Source organism: Procambarus clarkii, unplaced genomic scaffold, assembly GCF_040958095.1.
Source record: "Procambarus clarkii isolate CNS0578487 unplaced genomic scaffold, FALCON_Pclarkii_2.0 HiC_scaffold_2228, whole genome shotgun sequence".
Lineage (NCBI taxonomy): Eukaryota > Metazoa > Arthropoda > Malacostraca > Decapoda > Cambaridae > Procambarus > Procambarus clarkii.
The window spans coordinates 8041-14028 of record NW_027191235.1 but is presented as its reverse complement, the minus strand read 5'-3'; the positions used below and the strand labels follow the sequence as shown (position 1 = coordinate 14028).

The following is a 5988-nucleotide window of genomic DNA, read 5'->3' as shown; positions in this document are numbered from 1 at the left end:
CACCACAACACCCACCATAAACAAACCACCACAAACACCCAACATAAACCAACCACACCCCAACATAAACAAAACACCCAACACTCACCATAAACAAACCACCACAACACCCACATAAACAAACCACCACAACACCCAACATAAACCACCACAACACACCCCACCATAAACCCAACCACAACACCCAACATAAACACCACCACAACACCCACCATAAACAAACCACCACAACACCAACATAAACAAACCACCACAACCCCCACCATAAACACTCCATCTCCATTACAAGACCCAACATATACCTGCACCAGTGTTCCGCCAGTGGTGCACTTGGCCCTTACTTCGTGTAACACTTGATCTGTCTGGCTCCAGGTGACGGGTTCAGCCTCAGCCTTGGGTACAACTTCGAGCTCGACAGTGGGACCAACAGCCAGTGGTGGTGGCCGGCAGACGCCACGAGTCGGAAAGCGTTTTGCAATGGAAACGCGGTTAGTACAAACAACATTCAATTTCAAACAGCGGACGGGGGTAATTTCAATATTTAATTGAAGTTGTTCCGAGTTACCACGGAAGGTTGATGTCACGGAGTTATGGGGTTCATGTGTGATTATTCAGAATTTTGTTGTAATTATAGGGAAGAGATGTATGTACATTGTGTGTGTGTGTACTCACCTTGATGCGCTTGCAGTGTCGAGCTAGTCTCCATGCCCCGCCTTCTGAACGTTCTTAGATTAATGCAAATACTGATTTTTCAAATTTTTATCATATTTACGTTTAAATGATAACTAAACCACACATCAGAAGCTGGAGAAGAGATGACGTTTCGGTCCGTCCTGGACCATTATCAGGTCGACTTGATAATGGTCCAGGACGGACCGAAACGTCGTCGCCTCTCCATCTTTATAGTTGTGGTTTGGTCATCATTTCTTCAACCACGTTATTGTGACTCTTCGTTTACGTTTAAAACTCTGAATCAAATTGAGGCTTCTACGTCTAACCTATTCTACTTATTCTCTAACACCGAAAAAGTTCTGTTGACGTCTCTACGATTCATTTACTTCTCTAGTTTCTATCCATGACCTAGTTCACCTGTTCCTAGCTTTTAAAAAAAATGTTGTTTTTTTCAAAATTTGTCAATTCCCCTTAGGATCTTATATTTTTTATCATGCCCTCCATCTCTCCTTTCCTCCAGTCTGGAAAGGGCCAGTTCTCTCAGTCTTTCCTCATAGCTTAATTCTTTAAACTCAGAAATAAGTCTCGCTGCACATCTTTTGACCTTCTCTAGTTTCTTCTTTTTTTTAGGTAATTGCTCCACGTTGGGGATGCATATTCAAGTGTGGGTCTCACCTTCGCTGTAAATAGGGCTCGGAAAGCCCCTTTCTCCTGGTTTCCGAAGGATACAACGATGTTGGCCAGTATGCCTCATGCGGCTGTTGTTATTCTGCTAATGTGGGCTTCTAGTATCACAGTTAATGTTATATCCACTCTCAGGTCTTTCTCCTTTTCTGATTGAAAAATTACTTTTTACTTCATCCTATACTGCTGTACTCCCATACTCCCGTTCCAATTGTCATAACTTTGCATTTACTTGGTTAAATTCTAGCAGACATTTTTATCAAACCACTTCTGAAGTGTTCAAATCCGTTTGTAATGCGTGACAATCTATCCCTGTCCCTGATTCTTCGCATTAGTTTTGCATCATCTGCAATGATATAAAGGAGTCAATTTCCTCTGTCAGGCCAGTCACATTAGAAACAGGATGGGCCTTAAAACCGACCCTTGTGGTACTCCACTCGTAACCTCTCTCCAGTCTGATGTCTCTGATCTCACTGTAACCCTTTGTTTCCTTCCTGAGAGATACTCACTGATCCACCTTAGGACTCTTCTAAATATGCCAGCCTGCTTCTCTAGTTTGAGCAGGAGTTTATCACTTGGGGCCATAAGCATAATCCAAACTACTCGCCTGCTCTCTAGCAGCTTGCAAGGGATACTTGTAAGTGATACGGGTCTGTAGTTTAACGGTTTCTGTCTCCCCTAGGGAACCCTGGGGTACCCTACTCCCGGGGTAGACTATCTAGGGGTGGAGTATCTAGGGGGTGGACTATCTTGGGGTGCACTATTTAGGGGTGTACTATCTTGGGGTGCACTATCCACGGGCACATTACATTGCGGTATACCCTTGGATACCCTACCCTGTGGTACACTTCCCTGGGGTGTAGTGGTACTATAGTGTAGGGGGTTACACTATGTTGGTGAACATTACAACTGGGCACACTGGGACACACTTGTTTCTCTGGAAGGTTTTGAGGACACCACAGTTATTATGTTATCGTCATTGGAAATGTCGCTGTGATCATCATCACTATCTAAAGTGTCATTTATTAATAGTTATTAATAACCTATTTACAGGCGTGTGTGACCCAATTCAACTGGGGGCCGCTGTCCAACCACAGCATCACTGTCAATTCCATATCCATGCGGGTGAGACCACAAGAATATGATTCAGGTACTAGTTCCAGCCTGTACTGTCACCTACGTCATCTCTACTGTCACCTCCATTAGCATCTCTACTGCCACCTCCATTAGCATCTCTACTGCCACCTCCATTAGCATCTCTACTGCCACCTCCATTAGCATCTCTACTGCCACCTCCATTAGCATCTCTACTGCCACCTCCATTAGCATCTCTACTTCCACCTCCATTAGCATCTCTACTGCCACCTCCATTAGCATCTCTACTGCCACCTCCATTAGCATCTCTACTGCCACCTCCATTAGCATCTCTACTGCCACCTCCATTAGCATCTCTACTGCCACCTCCATTAGCATCTCTACTGCCACCTCCATTAGCATCTCTACTGTCACCTCCATTAGCATCTTTACTGTCATCCCCATTAGCATCTTTACTGTCATCTCCATTAGCATCTTTACTGTCATCTCCATTAGCATCTTTACTGTCATCTCCATTAGCATCTTTACTGTCATCTCCATTAGCATCTTTACTGTCATCTCCATTAGCATCTTTACTGTCATCTCCATTAGCATCTTTACTGTCACCTCCATTAGCATCTTTACTGTCATCTCCATTAGCATCGTTACTGTCATCTCCATTAGCATCTTTACTGTCATCCCCATTAGCATCTTTACTGTCATCTCCATTAGCATCTTTACTGTCATCTCCATTAGCATCTTTACTGTCATCTCCATTTCAATTTCATAAGTGATATCCTTTATCGCCTCTAATGTTAAATATGTTTATGCTTTATAGGCCGGCCAAGAATCCATCTGGCCACGAGTATCATACCAAAAAATCGCAAAGAATATTTCCATTACAAGTGTAAAATCGTTCTTTCTCTCTCGTCAAGGTGATGTTACCGGCTTTAAGAACAACACATTATCCCAAATGACCAATAACAGACCATGAAGACATGCAGGCGATGAGTCACAATAACGTGGCTGAAGTATGTTGACCAGACCACACACTAGAAATTGAAGGGACGACGACGTTTCGGTCCGTCCTAGACCATTCTCAAGTCGATTGTGACTTGACTTGAGAATGTCAATCGACTTGAGAATGGTCCAGGACGGACCGAAACGTCGTCGTCCCTTCAATTTCTAGTGTGTGGTCTGGTCAACATGAAGACATAATTGAGTATATAGAAAATGTAATAATTTTCATGTAACCATATTTTACACCATTACATGTGGTTATTATTTTTGCTTAACAATAACAAATTTATTTGCAATCTTTTTCATTGGGTACATATTTTCTGTAATACAGTATACTGAAACATTATACTGGACACTTGTTTATATGACCACATTATGCCACACACATTATACACTGATACGAATTATATGCCAACTGGACACTGTGTAATAATGCTATGGTTATACACCTGCAACAGATCTAGAACTACTCTATCCCTTTGAGATGTATTTTTTTCTTGTCTCAATAAACATACTTGAACTTGAACTTGAATCATGGAATGCTGTAGTATTAGGATACAGCATCATGTGATGCTATAATATTGGTATAGTGTCATGGGAAACTGTACTTTTAAGATACAGTGTCATTGGATGCTGTACTATTACGATACAGCATCATGGGATGCTGTATCATTGCGATGCAGCATGATGGGATACAGTACTGTTACGGTACAGCATCATGGGATGCTGTACTGTTACGATACAGCATCATGGGATGCTGTACTGTTACGATACAGCATCATGGGATGCTGTACTGTTACGATACATCATGGGATGCTGTACTGTTACGATACAGCATCATGGGATGCTGTACTGTTACGATACAGCATCATGGGATGCTGTACTGTTACGATACAGCATCATGGGATGCTGTACTGTTACGATACAGCATCATGGGATGCAGTACTGTTACGATACAGCATCATGGGATGCTGTACTGTTACGATACAGCATCATGGGATGCTGTACTGTTACGGTACAGCATCATGGGATGCTGTACCATTGCGATGCTGCATGATGGGATACAGTACTGTTACGATACAGCATCATGGGATGCTGTACCATTGCGATGCAGTATGATGGGATACAGTACTGTTACGATACAGCATCATGGGATGCTGTACTGTTACGATACAGCATCATGGGATGCTGTACTGTTACGATACAGCATCATGGGATGCTGTACTATTACGATACAGCATCATGGGATGCTGTACTGTTACGGTACAGCATCATGGGATGCTGTACCATTGCGATGCTGCATGATGGGATACAGTACTGTTACGATATAGCATCATGGGATGAAGCATCACGATATATATTATTTTTAAAAATAAAGTGAGAGGTGAGGTAGGGTTGCGAGGCTCTTCCACTAGACGGGCGTCCTTACGACCCAGCTCAAGACCTGCCACGTGTTCGAAATCACTTGATAAACATTTCCAACTGCAGTAGCATACGGTTCGTCACACCTGTTCTAATCGTGCTGGAAGTACCATTGAATCTCTATGATCCAAACTGTGTGGTTCCTGTTTACATGTTCGTAATGGTCGGGTACCAGTCCGTCCTCCTAAGGTTTCCCAACGTCAAGGAAGTGTCGTACTAAAGTGTCCTTATCCTAACCTACCAGAGAATCCAAAACGGAAAACGGGACAGTATGTCAATTTTGCGAGCCGCTACTATTTTCTTGTACGACAAATTTCGGTTATAGGTAGAGTATATATCCTTATATATATATATATATATATATATATATATATATATATATATATATATATATATATATATATATATATATATATATATATATCCTTCCCCTAATACGACGATTTCTTAAGAGGACGGGTTGCGGGTACAGCCCTATGATTGGTGAATTCAAATTGAATTCTCTCTAGTTGGTCAGTCTCGATTTCAAAGTTATCTATGATACCTGTTGCTCTTACAACTTATGGCTAATGCAAGTGTTAGTTACTGATGCTTGGCTCCCTGACTTTATATACTTGATTTACAACCTATTTACACAATATTACACAATAAAATAAAGCTAAGTATAATATTTACGCTAAACTCTCATCTGCAGGCATCAACTGTCCGGTCATTAACGTGATGAGTCTGCCCTACCAGCCTAACAGTTACTATATGTTGGCCAACGTGTCACAATCTCGCGCCCCGGGAGCCAACATCTCCTACCAGTGTCTGAGAGAGTACAGGATGGAGGGCCCCACAGGAGGACCCTACACTACACAGGGCGTCAGCACCTGTCAAGGCGTGCCTGGCAGCGGCGACCTTGTCTGGAGCAGAAATCTCACTCTGCCCTGTCAATGTAAGTGCTGACCTTTCATCTGTCCTGTCCAGCCTTTACCTTGTCCTGTGCAACCTTCCTCTTGTCCTGTATAACATCCCCTTGCCCCTATACAACCTTTTCTCTGCACCTGTACAATCTTCTCCCTACCCTGTACATCCTCCTCTGCCCAGTACAGCTATCCCCCTGCTTGTACGGCC

General features: G+C 42.8%; 1 long non-coding RNA gene across 1 annotated transcript; it reads left to right on the top strand.

Annotated features, from left to right (window-relative positions):
• Positions 1-371: 371 nt before the first annotated feature.
• On the top strand, positions 372-5782 carry LOC138362642 (uncharacterized). Its single transcript, XR_011227843.1, has 3 exons — positions 372-488; positions 2410-2506; positions 5567-5782. It is a non-coding gene; the product is annotated as an uncharacterized lncRNA (long non-coding RNA).
• The last annotated feature ends 206 nt before the right edge of the window (positions 5783-5988 follow it).